We start from the raw sequence: 15,268 nt of genomic DNA on the forward strand, positions 1-15,268 counted from the left end.
ACACACAAACTGTATATTTAGCATTAAGAAGTTGCCATCCTGTTTGTCTTGCTAAATATACTGACTGTTTCTAGAGTGAGCCATTGTTTGGCCATGTTAAAGGCTATGGACACCTTTGCACCAAGTCTATTAAATGAAAGGAGAATTGCAATTTTCTAAATAGTCTTCATTAAAAATTTTCTACTGTTTTGCTTCTGCAGAATCTATGTAAGGTCATCCTCCAGGTGTGAGAACCATCCATCTGTTTTTCTGCTCTTTGCACCCTCTTTTTTGTCAATGTTAGGCCTCTTTCGAACTGCAGTTGTGCCCCGTCTGAGATCGTCCATCAGGCACTTTTTTTTGTGTGTGTGTGCCTTTAATGGCTGTTAATCCAGATGGGGCACACTGGGCAACACCGCTCAAACATGCTATAAATAGGGAGGAGAGCATACATGAAGGGCAGCACAAACAGGCTATAAATAGGGAGGAGAGCATACATGGAGGGCAGCTCTAACAGGCTGAAGATAGGGAGGAGAGAAGCTATCACAGGCTGTAAATAGGTAGGAGAGCATACCTAGAGGGTTGCTCAAACAGTCTGCAAATAAGGCGAAGAGCATACATGAAGAGCAGCTTACACAGACTGAAAATGATGAGGAGAGCATACATGGAGCGCAGTTCAAACAGGCTATAAATAGGGAGGAGAGCAAACATGGAGGGCAGCTCAAACAGGCTATAAATATGGAGGAGAGCATACATGGAGGGCAGCTCACACAGGCTGTAGATAGGGAGGAGAGCATACATGGAGGGCAGCTCATACAGGCTGTAGATAGGGAGGAGAGCATACATGGAGCGCAGCTCAAACAGGCTATAAATATGGAGGAGAGCATACATGGAGGGCAGCTCACACAGGCTGTAGATAGGGAGGAGAGCATACATGGAGGGCAGCTCATACAGGCTGTAGATAGGGAGGAGAGCATACATGGAGCGCAGCTCAAACAGGCTATAAATATGGAGGAGAGCATACATGGAGGGCAGCTCAAGCAGCCAGTAAATAGAGAGAAGAGCATACATGGAGGGAAACTCACACAGACTGTAGATAGGGAGGAGAGCACACATTTAAAAAAAAAAGGCTAACAAGCTGTACATAGGTCAAGAGTATACTTGGAGGGCAGTTTATACAGGCTGTAGAGAGGTTGGAGAGCATATATGGTGGCAGATCACATAGTCTGTAGATTTGTAGAAAGGAAAGAATGCATAGAGGACAATTTACTTAGACTTTAGATGAAGAACATACATATAGTGCAGCTCACACAGGCTGTAGATACGGAGGGAAGCAGATACAAGGCAGTCTGCTAGATAGAATAGCATTGACCCTGTGCAAGTGTAAAGAGAAAGCAGCCGAGGAAACAGAGCAAACGGTACACTCCTGAATACCCAAACCTTACCTTCAGTAGGTATTACAGGGAGGACACCCCGACATAAAAAGAATCTGAACTAAGGCGCAGGATGTAAATTGTGTATAAGGGGGCTGAAAATGAGCGAACATTACAGACTCCAACTTAGCACAACCCTTTTAACTCAGAATAACCTCGAACATACTCTATATCTAAAAATATTTTTGTCAAAGGTGTCCACAGCCTTTAACTCTTAGAAACCCCATGTCCTATCACACCCTTTCTTCATTGTGCCCTTCTAGCGCTTACTATCTACCTATTACACAAACCCTACTGCTCCCCACACATGGTATTTCCCGGGTTCAGCTCATGACATGCTCACCTGATACACCTGTCTCTCAAATGGTTATTTACTGATAGGCCGAGTATACAGCATGGAACCGGCCGATGTGGTTACAGCAAAGGTAGGATGGAAATGCTGCCCAGCTCCCTGTGCGTAAGTGACTTCTTCCTCCAGAATGAATCCATGCTTCTGAATGCAAGACAGGAGAGACCTTCACATGTGCCTGCCTGCCCCCTATGATGCATCCCTGTTTTTCTCACATTTCTATGCCTGCGCTCTTCTAAGGCAAATCTGCATGAACTAAACAAAACCACAGCCCCAAAAGGTCCTTGATATTTCTATGGGTCGACCACAGAGGTTGTTTGGTACCCTTAGACATTTGTGCATCCATCTTCAGCTTAGTAAGATTCTGCACAATGCTCCTAAGCTGGCCATAGACGTGAAGATTCCCCACCATTTGGCAAGTTGTAATTGGGACGGTAGAGTTTTCCCACAATGCACTGTATCTTTGTATTGCCCCTAATGTAATGTTCTCTTATACTGGCAAAGTATCCTTTATGATTGTAGTGAAACGCTCCCCTGACCTGGGATTCTTCTGCTAGGGGATGATGGGAGTCATTGTACAACAGTGGAGAACCACAGGTTGGGAACTACGTTGTAGTGTATTGAAACCAATGAGTGAAATTCTAGTCACTTAGAACTAATGATGTTTAGTGCAGTGGATATTATTATCCATTATAATCTATATTGTTAACAATAATCTATACGTCTATGGCTATCTTAAGGCTGTAAGGCCCGGGATAATCAGCATTTTCTATTGATAATATTGATAACCTACAGCATGCGATACATAGTGATCCTCTCTGATGAATTATGCTGTATCCGAGACCAAGATATGACAGAGGGAAGCTGAACTCTCTGATATGACAGAGGGAGGGAAGCCGAACTCTCTGATATGACAGAGGGAGGGAAGCCGAACTCTCTGATATAAGAGGAAGGGAAGCTGAACTTTCTGAAAGGAGAGAGAGGGGGGAAGCTGAACTCTCTGATTTGACAGAGGGAGGAAAGCTGAACTCTCTGATATGAGAGGGAGGGAAGCTGAACTCTCTGATATGAGAGGGAGGGAAGCTGAACTCTTTGATTTGACAGAGAGGGAAGCTGAACTCTTTGATTTGACAGAGAGGGAAGCTGAACTCTCTGATATGAAAGGGAGGGAAGCTGAACTCTGATATGAGAGGGAGGAAGCTGAACTATATGATATGACAGAGGGAGGGAAGCTGAACTCTCTGATATGAGAGGGAGGAAGCTGAACTCTATGATATGACAGAGGGAGGGAAGCTGAACTCTCTGATCTGAGAGGGTGGGAAGCTGAACTCTATGATATGACAGAGGGAAGCTGAACTCTTGGATATGAGAGGGAGGGAAGCTGAACGCTCTGATATCACCGAGAGGGAAGCTGAACTCTCTGATATAACAGAGGGAGGGAAGCTGAACTCTCTATGACAGAGGGAGGGAAGCTTAACTTCTCTGATATGACAGAGGGAGGGAAGCTGAACTCTCGTATATGAGAGGGAGGGAAGCTGAACTCTCGGATATGAGAGGGAGGGAAGCTGAACTCTCGGATATGAGAGGGAGGGAACCTGAACTCTCTGATATGAGAGAGGGAGGGAAGCTTAAAGGGTTACTCTGCTCCCCAGCGTCCGGAACATTAAGTTCCTTAATGCTTCAGTGTTCATGCCCGCCCCCTCGTGACGTCATGGCCTGCCCCCTCAATGAAAGTCTATGGGAAGGGGGCACGACGGTTGTCACGCCCTCTCCCATAGACTTGCATTAAGGGGCGGTACGTGACGTCACATGACTGTGTGTGACATCACGAGGGGGCGGCCGCCATGAACACGGAAGCCCGCACACAGCTTTCAGGAACTCAATGTTCCGGACGCTGGGGAGCGGAGAAACCCTTTAACTCTCTGATATGACAGAGGGAGGCAAGCTGAATTCTCCTAGGAGTCCTTTTAAAATTTACACTGTCCTTTACTTTGAATCATCCCTAAATCATACAATCCTATATATATCACAGAACTCAGCTTCTCTCCCTCTATCATATCCAGTTTTTAAAGCGTGACCCAAAAATTGCAAATCTGTAATCGCTCACATTAATACAGTTGGGATCTGTTAATGGCATATGCCCCTCACATATAATGCCCCCTGAGGGGGCAGGACAGGGGGCATTATGTGTGAAGGGCACATGTCAGGGGGGGGGGCATTATATGTGAGGGGCACAGGACATGGGGTATTATATATGAGGGGCACATGACAGGGGGGGGGTCCTGTCATGTGCCCCCACATATAATGCCCCCCTGACATGTGCACCTTACTCATCATTTGCCCCTCTCACTTATAATTTGCTCCCCCCTCCCCTTTCTCACGCCCGTCACCTCTCTCCCACGCTGCGGCAGCTCCATTCCTGCAGTCAGTGAGAGCCGCGGGGACGTGATCTCCGGGCGCCGGCGCGATGATGTGATGTCATCGCGCCGGCCTGCCGTAATTGGCTCTCACTGACTGCAGTAATGGAGCAGCCGCGGCGTGTGATAGCAAGGTGACGGCCGTGAGAAAGGGGTGGTGGAGCGGGACAGCCGACAGCTCTTGCTCTACCATGCGATAGTTCAAGAAGAGGGGCAACAATCTCAGGGGGGGCAATTGTCCCGTTGCCCCCCCCCCCCCCCCTGCATCCGCCACTGCCTCCACAGTGGGCGGCGACCCGGCGGCTCGGATCGGATTCGCACAGTCAGCACTGCAGAGAGTGAGTGAGCCAGGCAGGGGCAGAGAGCTGCGAGTGCGAGCGTGCCCCCCCAGATGTTGCGCCCGGTGCGGCCGCCCCCCCCTGCACCCCCCACGCTACGCCTCTGGCTCACACTGTATGCGAAATGCAGCATGTTTTTCCAAAGGCCTAAATGAATTGATGGAAACTTAACTGATACTGGGACAGAAAATGTTGAAATGCTATTGAAATACATTGGCTGTGCTCTTTGTAATATGTAGAAATGGTATGGAAGATGTTAAAATACAGTATTTTATATTTTAGATAAGTGTGCTGCACAAATTACCTACATTCATACATACACATACAGTACAACAAGCTATACAATTATCTGCCTAATACTGTGTAGTTCCCCTCATACTCTAACCCAGTGTTTCCCAACCAGTGTGCCTCCAGCTGTTGCAAAACTACAACTCCCAGCATGCCTGGACAGCCTTTGGCTGTCCAGGCATGCTGGGAGTTGTGGTTTTGCAACAGCTGGAGGCACACTGGTTGGGAAACACTGCTCTAACCCCTCAGACCTAGACTCTATAGGCCTCATGTCATGTGTCTTGTGTTATCTCCACTAAGGTGTCAGCAGCAGCAGGTCCTGTAAGGTGTGAGGTGCGACCTCCATGAATCAGTTTCTCCAGCACATCCCACAGATGATCGATCAGATTGAGATCAATGGCCGAGACACCACCTTGATCCCTGTGTCATGTTCCCCATTCCTGAACAATGTCTGCAGTGTGACCGGGGGTAATCCTGCTGAAACAGGCCACTGCCATTAGGGGAATGTGTCCGTATAATGGTTAGGTAGGTGGTACATGTATCAGTAACATCCACATGATGCCAGGACATAAGGTTTCCAGCAGAACATTCATTGCCCATCACATCGCCCCCGCCAGCTTGTCTTCTTCCCATAATGCATCCTGTTGCCATCTCTTCTCAGGGCTGGTGCAAGGATTTTTGCCACCCTAGGCCAAAGCTAATTTTGCTGCCCCTTGACCCTGCCCTTTGGCTCTGCCCTTTGACATGCCCCACCTTGGGTGACACACTGGGGTGACACACTGTAACAAACCCACTCCTTATGTAATCTCCTTACTACTGGGGTGACACACTGTAACAAACCCACTCCTTATGTAATCTCCTTACTACTGGGGTGACACACTGCAAAAAAACCTCCTTCTCATGTAATCTCCTTACTACTGGGGTGACACACTGTAACAAACCCACTCCTTATGTAATCTCCTTACTACTGGGGTGACACACTGTAACAAACCCACTCCTTATGTAATCTCCTTACTACTGGGGTGACACACTGCAAAAAAACCTCCTTCTCATGTAATCTCCTTACAACTCGGTGACACACTGTAACAAACCTCCTCCTCATGTAATCTCCTTACTACTGGAGTGACACACTGTAACAAACCTCCTCCTCATGTAATCTCCTTACTATTAGGGTGACACACTGTAACAAACCCCCTCCTCATGTAATCACCTTACTACTTGGGTGACACACTGTAACAAAGCTCCTCCTCATGTAATCACCTTACTACTGGGGTGACACACTGTAACAAACCCCCTCCTCGTGTAATCTCCTTACTACTGGGGTGACACGCTGTAACAAAGCTCCTCCTTATGTAATCTCCTTACTACTGGGGTGACACACTGTAACAAACCTCCTCCTCGTGTAATCTCCTTACTACTAGGGTGACACACTGTAACAAACCTCCACCTCATGTAATTACCTTACTACTGGGGTGACACACTGTAACAAACCTCCTCCTCCTCATGTAATCACCTTACTACTGGGGTGACACACTGTAACAAACCTCCTCCTCATGTAATCTCCTTACTACTAGGGTGACACACTGTAACTATCCTCCACCTCATGTAATTACCTTACTACTGGGGTGACACACTGTAACAAACCTCCTCCCCATGTAATCACTACTAGGGTGACACACTGTAACAAACCTCCTTCTCCTGTAATTACCTTACTACTGGGGTGACAGTGGTGCTGGCTGGGCAGGGGCTTCGGATGTTAGCTGGCTACTAACTTTCTTGCAGCGTGCAGAGCGGCGCCCCCATCAAGAGGGCGCTCTAGGCGGCTGCCTATTTTGCCTATAGGCAGAAGCGGCCCTGTCTCTTCACCAGGTAAGTAATGGACCTGCACATCCACATGATGGAAAATGTCATCCATCAGACAAGACTGCCTTCTCCCATTGCCCCACGGTCCAGTTCTGATTCTGACGTGTCCATTGTAGACCCTTTTGTGGTGGACATGGGTCAGCATGGTGACTCTGACAAGTGTGCTGGACCCCACATACAGAATGGAGTCACATAGGGCATTACAGCTTGCTATCATAGCCAGCAAGAATTGTTTCTGTGGGATTGGACCAGATGGGCTAGCCTTCACCCCTTGAGCCTTAGGCACCCAGGTCCCTCACTGCACCTTCTTCCTCTCCATAGATTTCTATGGGCAGTGTTTAACCTAATCCCTCAGTGAACTGACGATCCATCTCATGTATCAGGAAGGATTGAGAGTGAATGATCAGTGCAGGGGGAAAGAGAAGTGGCTCATACTTTGAGAATATGTTTATCTGATAAAATATATTACAAAGTTTATTATATTTGCTTGTGTTATTGATCTATGCAACATTTTCTGAACGTTACCATTTACAGTTTAGCGCTATGTAACAATCACGTTGCTAGCGGGAGCAGCATTACAACCTTATGGTAACAACATATTGTTGGCATACAGGAGCAAGGATGTGTTCACACAATGCAGTTATTTTTTTCTTTTAAGCCATAACTAGTACTGGATCCTAGCTGGAAGCGAAAGCCGATCAGAGTTAAAGGGGTACTCCACTGGAAAACATTTTCTTTTAAATAACTAGTGCCAGAAAGTCAAACAGATTTGTAAATTACTACTTATCAGCTGCTGTATGCTCCACAGGAAGTTATTTTCCTTTTGAATTTCCTTTCTGCCTGACCACAGTGCTCTCTGCTGTCACCTCTGTCCATTCTAGGAACTGTCCAGAGCAGAAGCAAATCCCCATAGCAAACATATCCTACTCTTCACAGTTCCTGGCATGGACAGAGGAGTCAGCAGAGAGCACTGTAGTCAGACAGAAAGGAAGTTCAAAAAGAAAAGAACTTCCTGTGTATTATACAGCAGCTGATAAGTACTGGAAGGATTGGAATTTTTTTAATAGAAGTAATTTACAAATCTGTATAACTTTCTGGCACCAGTTGATTTAAAAGAAAATGTTTACCAGTGGAGTACCCCTTTAAAGATGGTTTACATTTTACAGGCATTCAGATTCCTCTAGTTACGGTATTTTAACTGGGTTGCTGCCGTCCTACATATCACACTGTTGTCCTCCATTATTACTGAATATTGCCGCTGGTGTTGCTTTATATGGACAGATATGAAACAGCTGTACCTCCACCCCAGGTGTTTCTATAGAGAGTCATATGCTCGATGGAGCAGACCTTCACGCCATGTTTTACGAATTGCTTAGAATTAGTAATTGAATTATCCACTGGTTTTCTCTGCAAAAAAAAAAAAAGGCAAATGTCTGAAACACAATAATGTTTTTTTACATTTAAAATTCTAGTCCTTGTGTGTGTAAGTGCAGTGTCTGGTCACATGGGGCGTTGTCTGAGAGCAGCGTTATTGGACTTTTTTTACGTGGTCATAGTCCGTGGACAGAGGTGGTTAGTGATGTGTTAGCTTTCAGTATTCCATGTGCAACCATATATATATATATATATATATATATATATATATATATATATATACACACACACACATATATGTCTTTGTATGGCTTAGGTCAGTCTTTGCCAACCAGGGGGCCTCCAGCTGTTTCAAAACTACAACTCCCAGCATGCCCGGAAGGACAGCCTTTTCCAGGCATGCTGGGAGTTGTAGTTTTGCAACAGCTGGAGGCACCCTGGTTGGGAAACACTGGCTTAGGTGATGAAGAAAGAACAGAAACATGATATCCCATGGCCATACCCTAGTGATATTAGAGCCATTGGGTCATCAGCTTAAAGGGGTACTCCCGTGGAAAACTTTTTTTTAATCAACTGTTGCCAGAAAGTTAAGCAGATTTGTAAATCACTTCTATTAAAAAATCTTAATCCTTCCAGTACTTTTTAGGGGCTGTATACTAAAGAGAAATCCAAAAAAGAAATGCATTTCCTGTGATGTCCTGACCACAGTGCTCTCTGCTGACCTCTTCTGTCCATTTTAGGAACTGTCCAGAGCAGCATATGTTTGCTATGGGGATTTTCTCCTGCTCTGGAAAGTTCCTAAAATGGACAGCAGAGGTCAGCAGAGAGCACTGTGGTCATGACATCAGAGGAAATGAATTTTTATTTTTTTATTTTTTATATTTCAACTGAAGTTAAACAGATTTGTAAATTACTTCTGTTTAAAAATCTCAATCCTTCCAGTACTTATCAGCTGCTGTATTCTCCACAGGAAGTTATTTTCTTTTTGAATTTCCTTTCTGTCTGACCGCAGTGCTCTCTGCTGACACCTCTGTCCATTTTAGGAACTGTCCAAAGCAGAAGCAAATCTTCAGAGCAAACATATCCTGCTCTTAACAGTTCCTAGTGGAGAATGGAAAGAAAAAAGAAACCACACAAGGCGCCTAGTGCGTTATCCCAATTGACCAAATTTAAAATGCTGATATCGTGCTCACCTTGTGCGCAATATATATGCGCATATCGCCCAACTGTATTGGGTGCAGTGGATTCCTGGGAGTGCTGCGATGCCATGGGGATGTGAAGACAGATGGAAGACTGTCCACAGGGAATGCATGAAGAAACAAAAGAATCCCTCTATAAGCGCTGCTTCTCCCAATGGATTCACACAGGAGTTGTCAGGTAAAATGTATCCTTTATTGACCAATGACGCATTTCGGGTATTAACCATTCCTCAGATTGGCAATCTGAGGAAGAGTTATTACCCGAAACGCGTCATTGGTAAATAAAGAATACAGTTTACCTGACAACTTCTTCTGTGTGAATCCATTGGGAGAAGCAGCGCTTATAGAGGGATTCTTTTGTTTCTTCCTGAACAGTTCCTGACATGGACAGAGGTGGCAGCAGAGAGCACTGTGGTCAGACAGAAAAGAAATTCAAAAGGAAAATAACTTCCTGTGGATCATACAGCAGCTGATAAGTACTGGAAGGATGAAGATTTTTAAATAGAAGTAATTTACAAATCTGTATAACTTTCTGGCACCAGTTGATTCAAAAAAAGAACCAAAAAAACAGAGTATCCCTATTATTAATAATTAGTTTTAGCAGGTTGTGGTTTTAAGGCTCCATTTACATGACAGTACCTCCCAAGCGCCAAATCCTTCTGAGAATATTGTGTGATGCTGCGATCCGATATGGATGATGAAAAATGTATTAAAAAAAAGTACAATGCGTTTCCAGACCGTTCTGAACCCCTTCCTCAGGTACCTGAGGAAGGGGCTAGAACAACCTAGAAACATGTCGTACATTTATAAAATACATTTTTCATTTTCCATATCTGATCGCAGCATCACACAATATTCCCAGAAGGATGTTTGGGAGCAGCAGCCATTGGTGGAACCATTACGCTTTAGCTTATGTGTGTTGTGCCAGCATAGGCACAACCTCATCTGGTGAGTGATGTAATTCACATGTTACACTTGCATTCTACACAGAGAGAACTACACCAGGGGGCGCTCCTTGTCTGTTTGTCCATTTACATGACGGCATTTGACCTGGATTTCTGTGCAGAATCAACATGAAATTTCCTCCAAAATCGGGTCCCATTATGCTTCTGTGGTGAGCCACGGGGGTGTGATGTGAGGTGTATGGGGCAGATGTTGCAGCCCAGGGGCAAATGGTATTAACCCCTAAATGTTCGTGACGCCAGGGCATGGTTAGCCTATGTAACCACCTGAAGGTAGCTCCGCTAGTCCTAGTTAGGCAGGGGCAAATATAAGTCTAGGCCAGGTCAGGGTTAACATAGCTTTTACTGAGGTAGACAGATGGTAACAGTCTTTACAGCTAGGCCAGGATCCCGGAGAGATGATCAGTAACACAGGGGACCTCGCAGCTTGCTGGGACTTGCAGTGACTTTGACAGACTTTAGGACAGCCACGCTGATAGACTTGACTTGACTGAAGATAGTGACAGAAGACAGAGATCACTTGACTTACTGACTTGTGGCTGTAATTTAGGCTTGAGGCCTCCAGATGTGCTGGACACTGGTTCTGAGACATCTGGACTGGACTTGACCTCAGAATCGAAGAGAGGTGTAAGAGTATAAAGAGGCAGATTTCAGCACCTCCCTTCCTTGTAAAGGGGGCTGTGCAAAGAGCCCATAGGTCAAGCTGCAGGTCACCTGGTTAGCTGGTGCTCTCTGGGTAACAAAACATGTGACTTTAACATGTGACCACATTATCATGTGACTAACTCAAAGGTCCTTTATGCATAATACATATAACATTATCGGGGAGATGCTGCAGGAGAGCCCCTAGGACAGTGTTTCCCAACCAGTGTGCCTCCAGCTGTTGCAAAACTACAACTCCCAGCATGCCCAGACAGCCTTCGGCTGTCTGGGCATGCTGGGAGTTGTAGTTTTGCAACAGCTGGAGGCATACTGGTTGGGAAACACTGCCCTAGGACACAGAGGAACTCAACCTGACAGGGCCTAAGTACTTTACAGGACTGTATCCTGTACTGGGACATCACACTTCGTTGGAATCCATGCTGTAGTTTATACCACATTATTGGACTGATTCTGTGCAGGAACCTTGTATGGTTTCCAGAACATGGATCTAGCCTCATAGCTACACAGGACAGATATGCTGATTTTCTACAGTGGAATATCCGCACCATATCGGATGCAAATCTGGTGCAGATTTGTTGGATAATTTGCAACTATGGAATTTTAATGCCTAATGGGGGAGATTTATCAAAACTTCTGCAGAGGAAAAGTAAAGAAGTTGCCCCATAGCAACCAATCCGATGGCTTCTTTTATTTTTCAGAGACCTGTTTAAAAATAGGAGGAATCTGGTTGCTATGGGCAACTCGTCAATTTTTTCTCTGCACAGCTTTTGATAAATCTCCCCCAATGTGTATGTTCAAATAAAAAAATAAAAAATAATCTGCAGTTGCAGATAATGGCTGCGAATCCATAACAACTGCGGTTTTATTTCCATATTGAAGTCAAACTGAGGAAATTTGTGGCGCATCTGCCGTGTACCCACAGGGCTGGCCCTACAATGGGTCCAACTGCAGATTTTCCGTGGACCATTGAAGTCAACGGTATCAAAATAGCATTAGTTATGTCTGAACCTACCCTTAAAGGGGTACTCCGGTAAAAACCTTTTTTCTTTTAAATCAACTGGTGGCAGAAAGTTAAACATATTTGTAAATTACTTCTATTAAAAAATCTTAATCCTTCCTGTACTTATGAGCTGCTTAATACTACAGAGGAAATTCTTTTCTTTTTGGAATGCTCTCTGATGACATCACGAGCACAGTTCTCTCTGCTGACGTTATTATAATAATGCTTTATTTATTGTTGTCCTTAGTGGGATTTGAACCCAAGGCCCCAGCACTGCAAGGCAGCAGTGCTAACCACTGAGCCACCATGCTGCCCTTAGCATACATTTGCTATGCATAGTTGCTAAAATGGACAGAGATGTCAGCAGAGAGCACTGTGCTTGTGATGTCATTAGTGTTCCAAAAAAAAAAAAAGGAATTTCCTCTGTAGCATTCAGCAGCTAATAAGTACTGGAAGGATTAAGATTTTTTAATAGAAGTAATTTACAAATATGTTTAACTTTCTGCCACCAGCTGATTTAAAAGAAAAAAGGTTTTCACCGGAGTACCCCTTTAAAGTGTTCCTGTCGTTAACGAAAGCTTTTGATATAATGTAGATAATACTATTATATGTATAGTTGTAATAGACATTGATTAAAAAAAATGTGTATATTTGTGTGTCTCTATGAGGAGACTAAATACAGGAAGTGAGGGCGGGACAAGGAGGGATCTGTGCAGGTTCCTGGGTTGTCAATCATCCTGCTGTGTGAGCCGGGGGCGTGTCATAGAGCCTCCACTCCCCAGAGCCATGTTTGTCCGCCCTCACTTCCTGTATTTGGACTCCTCACATAGACACACAGATAATAGCTGTAGGGACTAAAATATACACATTTTTTTTAACCAATGTATATTACAAATATACCTATAATGGTATTATCTACATTATATAAAAAGTTTTTGTTAACGACAGGTACACTTTAAAGGAGAAGTTTCGTGGTAAAAAAACGTATTCCCTATCCGCAAGATGAGTTTTAGATTGTGGGGGTTCCGACCTATATTGAGCCCCGGGTCTCCCCAGAGCTGCGCGTCACAACCGCCTCCTGAAGCGTGGTCTGCCACGCCCCCTTCATATAGCTCTATGGGAGAGCTGAAGATAGCCAAACGGCTCTCCCATAGAGCTATATGGCGGGGGGGGGGGGGGGGGGGGTGTGATGCACCATTCCCCGGGAGAGCTAGGGTTCTGTATAGGAGATCGCAGGGGGCCCCAGAGGTCAGACCACCCGCAATCTAATATGTATCCCCTACCCTGCGTATAGGGGATACGTTTTTTACCAGGAGACTTCTCCTTTAACTTCCTAATATAGTTAAGGGTCCCCTTCTCTGTGCATATATCTAGTCCTGAGATCTGCCCCAGCTTTTACCCCCCCCCCCCCCCCGTATCTGACCGCCTTGTCCTCTGATCACTGTGTATGTGGAGTGTAAGATGTTTTTTCTTGCTTTGTACCAGACAATAGTATATAGGGCTGTATATCTTACACCCTATTGTCATGGGAGCTGTTTAGTACCTGCCGCTTTATACTTATATCAATATCAGACAGGAAGCCCTGTATCTGGGCTCTCATTCTGCCGGTGGGGGGGATTATTTTGCCGGGCCCGGCCCTTATTAATGCTCTGCTGATTGCCACAAAAACAAGGCTCGTTTTGCTAACGCGGAGTAATGTGACTCTTTTCAATCTGCTAATGTCCTCACCGCCCCCCCCCCCCTCCCACCATATATATGCACTGGGCGGCAGAGATCACCCCCCACCCGCCCGAGAGGCACTATGAAATGTGTACTACTCTGATCCATTGTACTGCAGCATCCTTGCATAATATGACCCCTGATCATTGTTCGCAAAAGTAAAACCATTATGGGTTGTGCTCAAATTATCTATTCCCCCCCCCCCAATTTAATATATTTGTACCCCCCCCCCTCCTCTTCCAGTGTATTCCTACATCTCTGACTAGTTTTTTTCTCATAAATCCTAAATCAAGCCTTGTATGCAAATTGCAACATGCCGTAGTTTAGTGTTTCCCAACCAGCATGCCGTCAGCTGTTGCAAAACTACAACTCCCAGCATGCCCGGACAGCCAACGGCTGTCCGGGCATGCTGGGAGTTGTAGTTTTGCAACAGCTGAAGTCCCCATGTGTAAATATCTGTGTATCAACCTCTGTATGTCCACAGTGCTGCAGTGTAATCTCCGATTCCTATAGTTTCTCAGAAACACCAGAAGTTAGTGTAACCTCTTTATTGCTCCTGCTGTTTCTTGCCTTTGGCTGCCCGGGCATGCCGGGAGTTGTAGTTTTGCAACAGCTGAAGTCACCATGTGTAAATAGCTGTGTATCAACCTCTGTATGTCCACAGTGCTGCAGTGTAATCTCCGATTCCTATAGCTTCTCAGAAACACCAGAAGTTAGTTTAACCCCTTTATTGCTCCTGCTGTTTCTTGCCTTTGGCTGCCCGGGCATGCTGGGAGTTGTAGTTGTACAACAGCTGGAGGCATGCTGCTTAGGAAACTGGTGTAAATCACCCCTCAGCATAAAGTTGCCCTGTACACTGTACTTTCACTAGCACTGTGTCATAGCAGTAAGGGCTGAGTGTTGTGTTGTGATTATCTAGGCAACTAAGATAGGAAGTTCCTGTGTGAGTGCTGCTTAAAAGATTCAAAGTGTAGTACTGAATAATGCAGTTCCTGATATTCTTCACAAATTTCTGATGGTAACGCTAAGCAGAATCCTACCTGGATAAATTAAATACTTATTGTTTACCAGTTATTCTACCATTTAGTATTCTTTTCTCGCTAAGATATGTCCACATAAGTAAACTGAACATATGTATATGTTTAAAGTGTTTTTATATATATACATATATATATATATATATATATATATCCAAATATCCAAATATCCAAAGTGCTATATCCTGCTGAGATGTCTGCCTGTAATGCAATACTCTGCTGGTTTTTCTCCACTGTCTCCCTGTTGGTGATGTTACATGTTTCACACAATGCCGTCCCCATACCTGTATCTGAATTTTTTTATATACTGCTTCTTGTTCTGTACAGCGTCCAAAAAGGGTGCATACATCTTATCGGTATGCATGTGGGAAGGGTTGGGAGACCCCCAGCCGATAGCGTCTCTGCCATTGTTGCTGGTGGTTACTGTTTAGTGATGTCACTACAGTACGGCAAGAGGACAAAAAAAATAGCCAACGCATTTCGGAAACTCAGCTGTTTCCTTTGTCTGGGATAACTGTTTTCAGTCCTCCTCATCTTATATAGCTCCCAGACAAGCGCACCTTTAGCTTGTATCCCTGTGTACTCCATACAACCTTTTTTTTTATTTTTTTGGGCATACATGGTTAGTAGAGATGAGCGAACTTACA

The 15,268-nt window shown here is 44.9% G+C and overlaps 1 protein-coding gene across 7 annotated transcripts in view; it reads left to right on the forward strand.

The window, feature by feature from the left end:
* The window catches only part of GRAMD1B (GRAM domain containing 1B), a 271,033-nt gene that overhangs the window by 70,494 nt on the left and 185,271 nt on the right, over positions 1-15,268 (forward strand). The window contains exon 1 of one of the 7 annotated variants that reach the window (XM_056543518.1): positions 1,852-1,869. The exons of the other annotated variants lie outside the window; for them this stretch is intronic. The gene's annotated coding sequence lies outside the window, so the exon portion shown is untranslated. Of the gene's footprint in view, positions 1-1,851; positions 1,870-15,268 lie in introns of those variants that run through there. 7 annotated transcript variants of the gene reach the window in all.

This window comes from Hyla sarda, chromosome 10, assembly GCF_029499605.1.
Source record: "Hyla sarda isolate aHylSar1 chromosome 10, aHylSar1.hap1, whole genome shotgun sequence".
NCBI classification, from domain to species: Eukaryota; Metazoa; Chordata; class Amphibia; order Anura; family Hylidae; genus Hyla; species Hyla sarda.